This window comes from Pteropus medius, unplaced genomic scaffold, assembly GCF_902729225.1.
Source record: "Pteropus medius unplaced genomic scaffold, Ma_sr-lr_union100, whole genome shotgun sequence".
In the NCBI taxonomy this organism is placed as follows: Eukaryota; Metazoa; Chordata; class Mammalia; order Chiroptera; family Pteropodidae; genus Pteropus; species Pteropus medius.
The window spans coordinates 35,147,689-35,161,385 of NW_024349800.1; the positions used below are offsets into that span (position 1 = coordinate 35,147,689).

Consider the following 13,697-nt stretch of genomic DNA (forward strand, 5'->3'; position numbering starts at 1 on the left):
CGCATGTCATTTAGAGCTCATTCCAGCCCCTTTGAGCAATGCACAGGGTACCAAAATGTGTTTATGCATCAAGGAGTTTGAAACTGGAGAGTTCCAGAAAAACGTGAGGTATAGATGCTGTGTGTCTGTGTTTCACATACTACATACAGCAGTGAACAAGTAGATAAATTGCCCCACTGTATGGAGCTAACATTCTAGTTGGGGGAGATGATCAATAAATAAACAAACAAACAAACAAGTTGGATGTCAGGCAGTTGGATATGCAAGTCTAGAACTCAAGGGAAAGGTCAGGGCTGAGATACAGATCTCGGATTTGTGAGCCTTCAAAAAAAAATCAATGTTCAGACTTGACCGTAAGCCAATTCAGTCAGAATATCTGGGGATCCGACCTGGGAATTGATATTTTAAAAGTTCACTAGATGATTCTAATGGCAAGGCAGGCTGAGAGCCCTTCATAAGAGTTATTTAAAGCCCTGCCTAAGATTAGCTAGGGCAGTGGGTCTGACCCCAGCTGCATATTAAAATTATCCAGAGAGCTTTAAAAAGTCTTAATTTTCAGGTTGTGCCCCCAACATCCAATTGCATCATACTCTCTGGGGGTAGGGATTAAGAATTAGTAGTTTTTTATTATTAATTTATTTTTTTATGGTGACATTGGTTAACAAAATCCAATAAGTTTCAGCTGTACATTTTAACAGTAAGGCATATATATATATATTTACATTGTGTGTTCACCTCCCATAGTTAGATTTCTTTCTGTCATCACATATTTGACCCCCTTTACCCTGTCTACCTCCCCGCTCTCCCAAAACCCTCCCCTCCAGTAACCACTAGTCTATTGTCCATGTCCATGAGTCTCTGTTTGTTTGTCCTGTTCATTTGTTGCTTTTAGGTTTATATGCCACATATAAGTGATATGTGATTTTCAACTTTTTCTGTGTGGCTTATTTCGCTTAGCATGATTATCTTGAGGTCTACCCATGTTGTCGCAAATGGCAATATTTCATCTCTTCTTATGGCTGAGTAAGATTCCATTGTACGTATGTACCACATCTTCTTTAGCCAATTATCTATTGTAGGACACTTGAGTTGTTTCCATGTCTTGGCCACCATGAATAATGCTCCTATAAACATCGGTGTGCAAATATCTTTTCAGATCTGAGTTTTCAAGTCTTCGGGGTAAATATCCAGTAGAAGAATTGCTGGATCATATGGTAGATCAATTCTTAGTTTTTTGAGGAACCTCCATACTGTCTTCCATAATGGCTGTACCAATCTGCAGTCCCACCAGCAGTGTATGAGGGGTTTTTTTTCTCTACATCCTCTCCAACATTTGTTATTACTTGTCCTGTTGATTATAGCCATTCTAACAGGTGTGAGATGGTATCTCATTGTGGTTTGATTTGCATTTCCCTAATAGCTAGCGATGTTGGCATCTTTTCAAATATTTGTTGGCCATTTGTATGTCCTCTGGGGAAAAGTGTCTGTTCAGGTCCTCTGCCCATTTTTGATTGGATCATTTGTTTTTCTGTTGTTATTGAGTCGTATGAGTTCTTTGTATATTTTGGATATTAGGCCCTTATCGGAGATGTTGCTTGCAAATAATTTTTCCCATTTGGATGGTTGTCTCTTTACCTTGTTGACGGTTTTTTTTTTTTTTTTTTTTTTTGTCGTGCAGAAGCTTTTTAGTTTGATGTAGCTCCATTAATTTATTTTAGCTTTTACTTCTCTTGCCTTTGAGGTCAAATTCATAAAATCCTCTTTAAGTCCAAGGTCCTTGAGTTTCGTTCTTATGTTTTCCTCTGTGCATTTTATTGTTTCAGGTCTTATATTCAGGTCCTTAATCTATTTTGAGTTAATTTTGGTGTATAGTGATAGACAACAGTCTAATTTCATTCTTTTGCAGGTGGCTTTCCAGTTTTCCCAGCACTGTTTATTGAAGAGGTTTTCCTTTCTCCACTGTATGTTTTTGGTTTTTTTGTTGAAAATTATTTGCCCATGTAAATATGAGTTTACTTCTGGATTCTCGATTCTGTTCCTCTGGTCCATGTATCTGTTTTTCTGCCAATAACATGCTGTTTTGATTATTGTCACTTTGTAGTATAATTTGAAGTCGTACAGAGTGATGCCTCCAGCCTCATTCTTTTTTCTCAGGATGGCTTTAGCAATTCAGGGTCTTTTGTGCTTCCACACAAATCTGATGTCTTTTTATTCTATTTCTTTAAAAAATGCCAATGGGAATTTGATGGGAATTGCATTAAGTCCGTATAATGCTTTAGGTAATAATGTCATTTTAACTATGTTGATTCTTCCAACCCAAGAACATAGAATATCTTTCCATTTCTTTGTATCTTCTTCGATTTCTTTTAATAGGGTCTTATAGTTTTCATTACATAGGTTCTTCACATGTTTCGTTAGATTTATTCCTAGGTATTTTAGGAATTAGTATTTTGTTAAACTCTTCAGCTGAGGTTAGAACCACTGAGTCCCAGGGAGTGATCATGGGACCCAGCAGAGAAGAGATCTGAAGACAGAACCTTAGTTTCCAAAAGATGAAGGAGTGGCTGAGCTAAGAGGAGAACTAAGAGAGAGGTCGCAGGCTTTTCTCAGATGTCTGAACTATGGCTCTCCATTCACATTTAAGTACAAAATGTAACTGGAAACTCAGAGTACATAAACTCGTAGACTCAAGTTTCTCTGTAGGTCAGTGGGTGGGCAGCCCGCCATTATCTGTGCGGTGTTTCCCAGGGTTCCTTGGGGCACTTCATCTCCTTCCCCTCCTCAGCTGTCTCCTTCTCTGAGCTGCACCCACCTCCATTATCAACACTTTTTCATCTGCTGTCCACCTTCCAGAGATATGTTGACATTCCTCATCTCCTGGAAGCCTCCCTCCCCGTTCTCAGTGTCATGGTTTACACCTTTATAACCTTTTACCATCATTTTAATAGGGTCTTACAAGGAGAGCAGATACATTCAGGTGATTAGATGATCATCGTGAAGTAGAAGTCTCCCAACCTTCTGAAATCTGAGGATCACGTTAAATGCTAGAAATATTTTTACAGAACACATATGATAGAGGTCATATATACTTTCAGCATCTGTTAATAGGAGAAACACATATTTATACAAAGTCCTCTGAATTAATTCAATACCACTCTTAAATGCATTAATGGTTTTACATTTACATATATTCGGAAACAAATAGCATGAGCATGTAGGAGAAAGTTATTATGGCTGAGAACAACGCTCAGTGAATAAATAGATTCAGACGCCCTTGCAATAATTGCAGAGTGGTAGGAGTCCAAGCCAGAAAACTAGGCCCCACAGCTCTAGGCCCTGGGAAGCCATAGCAAATTTTTGAATAGGGGAAGGGCTGTTCCTGGGGCACTTAAGTTCTTGCATTTACAGCTTTTCCCTGTCCACTGGTGGTCTCTTTCTCTGGGAGAATATCGTGGGGTGAATTCCTCCCCAAGAGAGCATATAGATAATGCCAGCTGGCCTCCTGAGCAAATTGTTTACCCAAAGAAAGCAAAAGAAGCTTAGCGAAATTCAATCTGGAATTTTTATTCTACCACCTTCCTCTTCTCTGTACTTCCTTATCCCCTATCTTTAGAAATTCTGTTCTTTGTTCTCTAACAGCACAAATGGTCAACATTTCTAAGCGCTATGCAAAACGTTTTACACACTTTATCTCACTTGCTCCTCACCACCATCCTCTGGAAGTAAGTACAATTCATAGCCTCATTTTATAGATGAGGAAACTGAGGCAAAGAGAGCTTAAGGGCTTTCTCAGATCAAAGAGCTAGTGAGTGACAGAACTGAGACTCTAACTCAGGAGCCCCTGCCTCCTCTGCCATTCCGCCCCCCACCCCACACCCTTCCACGGCAGACTTGGTGCTGCCTGACTGAGGAATTTAGAGACGTAACAGATACTAACATGATTGAATTGGAGATGGCCCTGGCCTGAGTGTAGCTAACACTCCCCTTGCTGCACCTTAGCTCTAGTCCAACAAGACCTGGTATCGTGCACCTCTGGGTCTTAACCACAGCATACTCTGCCCAGAACACACTCTCCTGTCCTCTCCCCTTCTCTTATGCAAAATCCACATAGCATTCAAAGGCCACTTCCTCTGCAGAGCCCACTGTAATAATTCAGGCTTCCCTGACTCTTCTCCTTCGTTTCGCTTCTGCCAGTGATGATCCGGCTTCTCTCCCCACCAGACTGTTAGACTCTGCTTTTAAAAAATAATGACAAAATGAATAATCTTTAATTCATCAAAATAATGTATCTTCATTATTGAACATTTGAAAAAGAGAAGCACAAAGAAATGAAAAAAAAAATTCCCATATTTCCTCCTCTAAAATAGAACGATGGAGATATTCCTTTGAGTCTTTTTTCTGGATTAAAATTTGGAGTCTTACTTTTCATATATTGATATGTAATGTAGAAATAAACTTTTTAAAGCATCCCTGTTTGAGGAAGCACAGTATTCCTTGGAGAGGATGTGCCATGGTTTGTCAGAAGCATGACTGCACCTTCCACAGGACCCCCCAAGGAGGGCCCTGGTGTAGACCATGTGAGTGAGTAATTGGGTTGCCTAGGGGGTGGAAAGAGGGTGGGTTATGTTTGGTGCGTGGTACGTATTAGCCACAGGGGGGCCATTTAGGAGGCTGGAAAATTACAGAGCGCTCATGTTGAGCCCACGTCTGCCAACAAAGAGCATTTAAAACAAATCCCATGAAATTATAGCTTTCTCAACCTGTGAGTTACACAGGAAGGTACACGGGACTGGTGTGTTTTAGTGAGAACACTTGGAACAATGGTGCTAGCCATCTCTAGGGCCCGGAAAGGTGGGGTTTGAAAGAGAAAGGCTTCCCAAGCTGCTGTTCTCAGTAAACAATCCGTCATTCAGAGACGACGTTCATGGTGGAGGCCCTGGGCAGAAGTGCCAGGGCTTCCCCGGCTGTGAGGCCTCCCTGAAGGATGGGCTGAGGCTTCACTAAGATCTAACGATGAGAACTCCTTTGGCCCAGCTTACCTCAGACATCACGTGTTGTTAAGGGGTGGTGTGGGGGGATGGGGCGATGCAGGGGGAGCGCTGGCATGTCTGTGTGTCTGTCGTCCAAGTGGAGGTCAGTCCAAAAGAAGGATAGGTGAAATTGGTGGTGATGGTTCTAGAACATTGCTCAGCCTTTGCTGCCACCAAGAGCTAAGGGAGGACAGGCCCCAGGGACTTGAGACAACATCCGGGGATCCCCTGCTCCCAACAGCAGTGATGGGATGTCCTCCTGGCTCTTTGGTGACAAGCACCCTCGCCCTCCTCCCATCAGTGGCAGAAACAACTTTGAGAATTGAAGCTGGGTGGACAATGCTTCCATTCCTTCACCAAGAGATGGGAAAGACTTTAAAGATGTTACACATCCTTTTACGGACCTCCAGAAACAGCGGCAGAGAGGAGAAGTGGTGACTGACCCATCCCGCAGCCTTATCTTGCTGGCCCAGCTCGCAGAAGACCAGTCCATGGGCAGCATCCTCACAACCATCCTGATCCTTTCTCTATCCTTTTTCCCAAAGAGCCCACAGAGCAGGCGCCTGGGAGAATATACCATTGCTTTCTGGGGTGACTGGCCGCAGGGCAGAAGCACCTAGTGGGACAGCTGAGCTTCCAATGGGCTTCTTGCTCTGGAATCCCTAGACACCGTGTTGTCAGAGATCAGAGACCCACAAGGGGAAGGTTAGCCATTCGAGGGTCACTGACCCAAGTTTTGACACCCCCTCCCCAACTGTCTTGCCTTAAACCATGCCTTGTAGAGCCTCAGATGGTGCATCTGAAAACAGAACAATAGCAGCCACCTCATAGATGGTTGGGAGGAAAGGTGAATAAACTATGTGTGAAAATAACCTTTAAAACCATCAGTCCTAGTATATAGAAGCCTAGTAGGGAAGGCAACAGTGTAACGATCAGAGCTAAAAAACGTTGTCGTCTGTGCTTGTTGTGGTGGGGATTGTTGCTCTTTGTGGTGGTGGTGGTGGTTGTGACAGGGTTTGTGATATAATGCTCTGGCAGCTCTCTTTCTCAGTTACATTAACACACCTGCTCGAGTAAATTAAAATTCCCACCTAAAATAATTCCTTTAAAGAGAATACATTGCATGTCAGTGTATAGGCTGACCCATGTATTTATCCACCCAAGAGTATAAAGTTTTTCCACTAGCCAGTGCAGAAAACCTGTAAGCTTTTCTGTGTCTTTCCTGGCTGCTCAACGTGGCATGCACTGGCTTCCCACACCCCTGAGTTCTTTGCAGGCAGCAGAAGCCTGGGCACCTTCACCTGGCTTTGGTACCATCATCTCATATGCTGTCCCTGCTGAGGAACTCAAGGGTCACTGTGTGGCAGTGATTTCTCTGACAACAAAAGGATCTATGCAGTGTGGCCAGGGTCCAGCTGAAACTTCTCATAGGCTCCAGAAAGATCAGTTCAGATGCAAGGCCCTCGGTCAAGCCCAGGGTGGCTGACGCCCACTTCCAGGAGACCCTCCCCTGAAATCTCCCAAGAAACAGAGCAAGAAGGGAGAACCGGCAGCAGAGTCGCTTTACATTTATGAAGGTATGAGTCTAGACTACAGCAGTCCCCGCTTATGCTTGGGGGATGTGGTCCAAGACCCCCAGTGGATGTCCAAACTGGTGGATCGTATTGACCCTGTATATACTGTTTTTTCCTATACGTACATACCTTTTCATTTAAAGGAAGCACTTTCTCTTCGGCATCCCTGAATTGCTAGCATAACTCTTGCACTTAAGGGGCATCATTAAGTAAAATAAGGGTACACGAACACAAGCACTGCGATGTCAGGACAGTTGATCTGATAATGGAGATGGCTACTAAGTGACTAATGGGTGGGTAGTATAGACAGCCCGGATATGCTGGAAAAAAGGATGATTCAGGTCCTGGGCATGCAATTTAAAACTTATGAATTGCTTGTTTCTGGAAGTTTCCATGTAATATTTTCAAACTGTTATTGACCATGGTAACTGAAACTGCCCAAAGCGAAGTCGTGGATAAGCGTGGACCACTGTAATTTTTAAAAACCTAAATTCCTTCTTATTCTCTTTACTGAGCACCTACTAAATACCTGGTATTGTGTTGGATCTGAGTGAGACTAGAATTGTGACTCATTTGCAAAGGCACCAGTCCTTGGGCTGTGCATATTCCAGAGAGCTTTTGAGGAGCAGCAAGCCTCTGTGCAATCCCCCTGTGCAGGGCGACTAGACTCTGTCCCTGGAGCCCAAGCCCAGTGTGGGGGTGAGAAGAGCCAGCACCAGAGAGAGCCTGAAGAGAGGTGGCCCATGAGAGGAGAACCACGGGCCTGAGGGCCTGAGGGCCTGAGCCTGTGTGCCCCCTCCGGAGGAACTCAGTGGGTCTGACAGAAGCAGCTGGTTCCTCCGCTGCCCCCACCTCGCCTGGGAGGTTATTGCTCTGGGTATAAACAGTCCCCTGAAGTTAGCAGGATAAATATAAACACAGCCTCCTGATCAAGGCTCAGAAACTAAGCTTTGCATCTGAGCTCCCTGCTACCAGCGCTGCTGCAAAACACAGAATAAGCAAGGTGCAGCCACACAGGGCTGCTGCAGCTTAGCAAACAGGCTGTATTGGTCAGCTTCTTTTCTCATAATTCTGGAGGCCAGAAGTTCAAGACCTCTCTCCTTGACATGTAGGGTGGCTGTCTTCTCTCTGCGTCTTCACATAGACTTCTCTCCATGCATGTCTATGTCCTAATTTCTTCTTCCTGGGTGAAGCATAGTCGGTATGCATTTTAGAACCTAATTTCAGAACCTTCCTGGGTGAAGCATAGTCAGTACGCATTTTAAAGACCATCTTGGAGAAAGAGATACATATATTGGTGGGACTGCTGTGACTTGTGGATTTCCAGAAATTGCTGTTGCTTATCAAATATGACTAAAAGCCAGCTTACTGCCACAAAGGATTTGAACAAGTGATAAAACTAGTATAAGTTGAACTGTAAGCTCTAAGAGGGTAGAGCTGTGTCCTAGCAGAATGCTTACACATAGCAAGTGTTCAGCAAATCTTGTGGACAGGAGAAAGACAAGGGAAAGGAGAGGGAGAGATGATGGAAGCTGAAAGATCATTGAAAACTGGTGAGAAATGTACCAAGCGCTGGGACAGTCCTATAGCAAGTGATCACTACACTGGCTCTGAGCATCCATTGCACAGGCAAACTGGGCACTCAGCATTCAAGAAAAAGGGAGCAAGGGCACAAGTGCCCCCAGGAAACCAACACTTCAGATCTTTAATTCAAGGAGAAATGAATCGCATACATCTCTAAATAAGGGACATAGGCAATGATATTTTTTCCTTTGGTTTTGCAGAAGCCTGACATAATCTTCAAAAAGTTGTTTCCATCATCCCTTTTTAAAGGCAGGAAGTGAAACATTAAACCATAGTGAAAGCATTTCTGTGGGGAGCAAGGATAATATGGTCCGCAGTTGCTATTTTCTGATGACCTGACTTAATATAGAGATGGCATTTAGAGTCCCCACAAGAGGGACCCTAAGCCACTCAGTGGATGGAATTGCGTTATAGCAGCCTAAACAGACTAAGACAGAGAGTGAATGCCTTTAAAGCAAGATCTGATACTTGACAGGCCGTTATGAAATTTCAGACCATCATTTGTATTTTCTTCAAGACAGAGGTCTGCCCAGCTAGACCTTCTCCTTTCTCTGCCGTTTGTGGGGTTTATGACCTTAATAATAAGCATATTTACTGAGTAGTTACTCTGCCAAGCACTCTGCTGAGTACAGAAGCTGTCCCATCTGATCCTCAAAGCAACTCGGTGAGGTAATACTGCCTCTATTTGCTAGACGAGGTGTGGCGAGTAGCTCTGAATGAGTGGTGGGGCCTAGATACAACCCGCATCTCTGACTCCAGGGCCTGGAATTTTAACCACCATATTCTGATACTAGGGCAAGTTACTCAACCTCCCTGTCTTAGTCCATCCAGGCTGCTATAACAAATATGCCATAGACTGAGTGGCTTAAACATTTATTTCTCACAGTCTGGATGCTGGGAAATCCAAGATCAAGGTGCCAGCAGATTTGGTGTCTGGTGAGAGCCGTCTTCCCGCTTTCCAGACAGCTGCCTTCTCACTGTGTCCCCACATGGTAGAAAGTCAGCGAGAGAGCTCTCTGGGTCCCTTTTATACGGGCACTAATCCCATTCATAGGGGCTCCACCCTCGTGACCAAATCACCTCTCAAGGGTGCCACCTCTTATTACCATCACCTTGGGGGTTAGGATTTCAACATATACATTTTGGAGGAACACAAACATACAATTCATGACATCCCCTGTGGTTAAGTAAGTGAAGCACCTGTCTTGACCCTGAGTTCTGCCAGGCATGACTGTAAGCTTAGCCTTCCCTGGTAAAGCTGTTTCAAGGGCTGTCCCCACTCCCTGTGTCTATTTCTTCCCCCCTTGGCACCTTCTATAGCCCCCTGCAGTCTGCCATCCATGAGGCTGTGCCTCGTCCTTTCCTGCCTAGAACCAGCTAGTTGTCAAGTCCCAGGGAAACTGTTAGGTGTCTATCTTACTAGATCTTTCTAGAAGCTTCCTTGCCCCCTCATTCTTGCTCCTTTAAACCAGTTGTCTCCTCTGGCTTTAGTGACTTTGTTCTCTCCTGCTTTTATGTCCTCCCTTTGGCCGCCCTTCCTTAGTCCCCTTCTGCTACCACCCTGCTTTGGGCCACCCAGATCCGTTAGATGCCACAGTCCCAAAATGGACTCCTGATCCCACCTCTGCACATAGCAGCCAGAGTGACTGGCTTTATTATTATTATTATCACATTATTTATTATTATTACCGTCATGTAGAGTTTTAATAAGTAAACATTGAGTGAGAGCATGTAAACACTGTATACAAAATAAAACTGACATGCCCTCGAATATTTTCTGTTATAACTGAAAGATGTTAGGCTTGAGAGATGAGATTGAGAGACAGGAGGTACAAATTCTTGCTCAGACTCGAAGTCACATTACCTCCCACAAATTCAATTTCCTTGTCTATAAGATGGGGAAAAGGATGACATTCTCTTTCCTGGGTTATAGTGATGACCAAATGTAATAAGGCAAAAAAAATTTGCACTATGTACTGTCTAGGGTTATTTAAAATGTTAATGGTTGTTCTTACAATCTTAATTCCTTCTTAAATGGTATGAGATTCTGCTGACAGAAAAGAAAGGCAGTTATCAGTTATATTCAACATCTCCATTGCCCCTTGAAATCTACTTGAATTATTTAGTGTATTTCTTCCTCTTTTCATAAAACCACTGGTTTATCTGTTTATCTCTCATTCAAAGGTAAAATGAGAATGTTAGGTTTTCTCATATTCTAGGGCATTTGTGTAAGTTAAACTTTGCCCCGAGCGTGTCCATGAGAGGGTTGCTGACTAATCTCTATGTCTAATGTGTTCTTCTCTTCTCTTCTCTTCTTCTTATTCTCTACCCCCCCCCCCCCCATTTCTTAGCCTGAGGGCCTTTGCTCCAGCTCTTGACTGGCCTGGAACACTCTTATCCCATAATTTACTTGTGTATGGTGTTTGTAGATTATCCATCTCTCATGCTGAAATACAGCCTCATGAGGCATCTGTTTGGATCACTGCTGTATCCCAAGTGCCTGGCACAGTGCCTTGCACATAGTAGGTCCTCAATAAATATTTGGCTGGAGTGGGTGAGGGAGGGAGAAGGTATGTGTTTAAAGAAAATTAAATATAATAAGTTTTTCTAACCAGATAGTTAGATCTAGATAAATAAAGAAAGAAAGAAGTATTCGTTGAGTGAATGAAAGCATCCTTCACAGGCTCCTCATCTGCCCTTTAAAGGGTTCCCCAGGGGCACTTGTTCTCACACTGTACATGACCCCTGGGACGTCTAATCCATATGACCCCTGAATCCACATCCCAGACCTCCCAGACCCTCCCTCATCACCTCCACCTGCCTGGCTAAGGCATCTTTATGACTCAGCCAGCAGCGCCTCCTCCGGGAAGCCTTCCCAGGTCTCTTCTCTTGTTTCCCAGCGTCCCCCAACGTCACCCAGGCTCTTACTTTCATAACGATCATTCTTTTGAGAACAGAGGCCTTATTTTATTCATTTTATTTATACGTTTTTAAACATAACAATGCTTATTGGGGGACAAGTTATAGTTTCCAAAGTAGCAACTGCCCCATTTGTACCACAGGAAATGTGAAATATTTATAAAAACATATAGAAGAAAATTAAAATGAAAACCACCCAGAACCTAGGGGTGTGTATCACCTATGAAATTAAATACATGTGTGTGCGCACACACAGGCACAGATACAGCCAAATACATCGGAAGACTTGGAAAGAATTTCTTTAAAAACAAATACTGAGTGGCATCCAATCAAATGCCGCGATGGAACGCTGAGTGGAGAGCCATTCTGAGAAGAGCAGAGCCGCCCCCGAGAGCAGGGATCTAGCCTGGCGCTCACAGCGAGGCTGGGGGCCCTGATGTGGAACACGAGCCGCTTCACAGGACTCCTACATCAGACCAAGTGTTAGGACCACGATGAAGTGAGCTGAAAACAAGACCACGCACCCATAATCATCTCAGAACATAGACCAAATGAGAACACCATCCAAACCACAAAAAATGACCAGGCGCTGCCCTCTGTTTAATGTGAGCGATTGCTGCTTCTTGACCAATCACAGCTTTAAACTTGCTCCATTAGTCCCACCTTCTAGGTAAGAATTATCAAGAACCCCACCCCTAGAATTATCCCTGCTCCTTGGCAGCATCCAATTCAGAGCAAAGCCTTGCTTCCTTGAGCTTTCCCCAAAATCACCCAACTCAAGCTGAAATCCTAAATAAGTCCTTTCTGCTATTCACGAACTGAGACGCCCTGCAGCAACCCATGGTATACAGTCTCCCCTGTCGCCATGAGTCAGTACACTCAGTTTTGTCCAACTGTGGGTGTGTTCGTGGTGGCCTCTGGCTGCAGGGTGTGGACAATATCACACATCATCATATTCCTTCCCTAGCTCCATGCCTGGCACATAGCAGGTCTCAGGAACATGTCAGATGAATTAACTAAAACTAAGATGGAAACCCTGACTCTTATAGCACCTGCTTGTGACCACTAGACAAACTGCCAGTTCTGTCAGGAATTTAGCAGCTGTCCTGTGAGCACCCGCTTTATAGAGGGTGAGAGGACATCTAAGACATTGGCTGCATCCTACAGACAAGACAACATAGAAAAACTGAAAGGGTTAAATGAGGCTCTGGAACAGTAGTCACGAGCAGCACATAGCTAAATGCCTGAGGGGCTGAAAGAGCTACCAGGTGATGAATTGGATGCAGACAGGTAAAGAGAAAAGGCTATAAGTTGTTGTAGACCTTGCAAGCTGGGGAACAGTGGGTGCACAGGCATGGACGTGAGAACGTTCCTGGTACATTTGCTGGATGCTAGGTTCTGTGTAAGCGTGGATTCTGACTGTCTTGCTCACCTCATATCCCCCCCAGTGCATGACACAGAGCAGGCTTTTAGTAAATACCTGGGAAATGAATATATGTGGATGAATAAGTCAGTGAAGGAACCTGAGGGCCTGAAGAAGTCTCAAAGAGGGGAGATGATGCCAGAAAAGTGGGTCGGGGCCTTGAATGCCAATCTAAGAAATTCTAGATCCTCCTGTCAAATAAGAGCTTGGCATGGTATGAGCAGGAGAGCAATCCTGGCAGAGCTGTGCTTTAACACAATCGATCTAGAACAATGTGCAGAACAGACCAGAAGGAGAGAGAAACTAGGGAGTCTGGGTCCCAGGTCATCAGAGCCTCTCTGTGCAAATAGGGGGAGAGGCTAAAGGCAAGGTGATGACTGGAAGGAAGCAGAACTTGGAGCTGGGCAGACCTGAGTAGGAGTCCTGGTTGTGCCATTTTCTGTGACCTTGAACGAGGTCCCTGATACCACTGAGCCCCAGCCTCTACCTCCTGTCACTCAGGATCTGGTGCACTCATGCCACAGACCCAGGGCAGGCATTTTGGCAAAGTCCCTGGCTTGGTACAATAATTTGCATGTTTCAGAGCAAAATCACAGCTGTGTTCTCTAAACCCAAGGCTAAATCAGGCCTCGAGGTGCAATGGAAAGAGACGTGGGTGTGGCGGTTAGACCTGCGTGTTGGTGGTGTTCTTTCACTTGTTACTTCTCTGAGCCTTGGTTTCCTCACCTGAATAATGACAATAACCCCCCACTCCCAGGAGTCACTCTGGGGATACGTCTGTGGAAGCACCTGCAGAGTCTGAGCACTGGCTAGGGGCTCCATAAAGCAAGCCCCTCCATCCCTCACTTCCTGTAAGCCAGGGATCAACCTCCCTTCCTTGTAGGCAGCTGAGAACAGAATGTGAAGTAGGAACTGGCCCCTACGTGGTTTGGAAGAGGGGGTGCATCACCCCTTAGCCTCAGTCCAGGGGCCTCATGACCCAGCCAGGACCTAACAGAGAGCCTTCACTGACCTCGGGCAGCGGGCATGTCAGCCAGCCAGCAGAGCAGACACAGGGTTCTATGGACGCTCTAGCATGCTTCCCTGGCTGCAGCTTTAAAGTATGGGTTTGTTCTCATCCTGCCTTCTCATCTTTACCACTCCTCTGGTACAGCCAACCAGGCCACC

General features: G+C 44.7%; 1 protein-coding gene and 1 long non-coding RNA gene across 2 annotated transcripts in view; one reads left to right on the forward strand and one right to left on the reverse strand.

The window, feature by feature from the left end:
* KCNK12 (potassium two pore domain channel subfamily K member 12) overlaps positions 1-13,697 on the forward strand; it is a 40,932-nt gene that overhangs the window by 16,726 nt on the left and 10,509 nt on the right. The window lies entirely within an intron of this gene.
* Positions 7,382-13,697, reverse strand: part of LOC120621665 (uncharacterized) — a 32,873-nt gene continuing 26,557 nt past the window's right edge. Inside the window, exon 5 of the long non-coding RNA XR_005658230.1 lies at positions 7,382-7,787. This is a non-coding gene — a long non-coding RNA (uncharacterized LOC120621665). The remainder of the gene's footprint in view (positions 7,788-13,697) is intronic.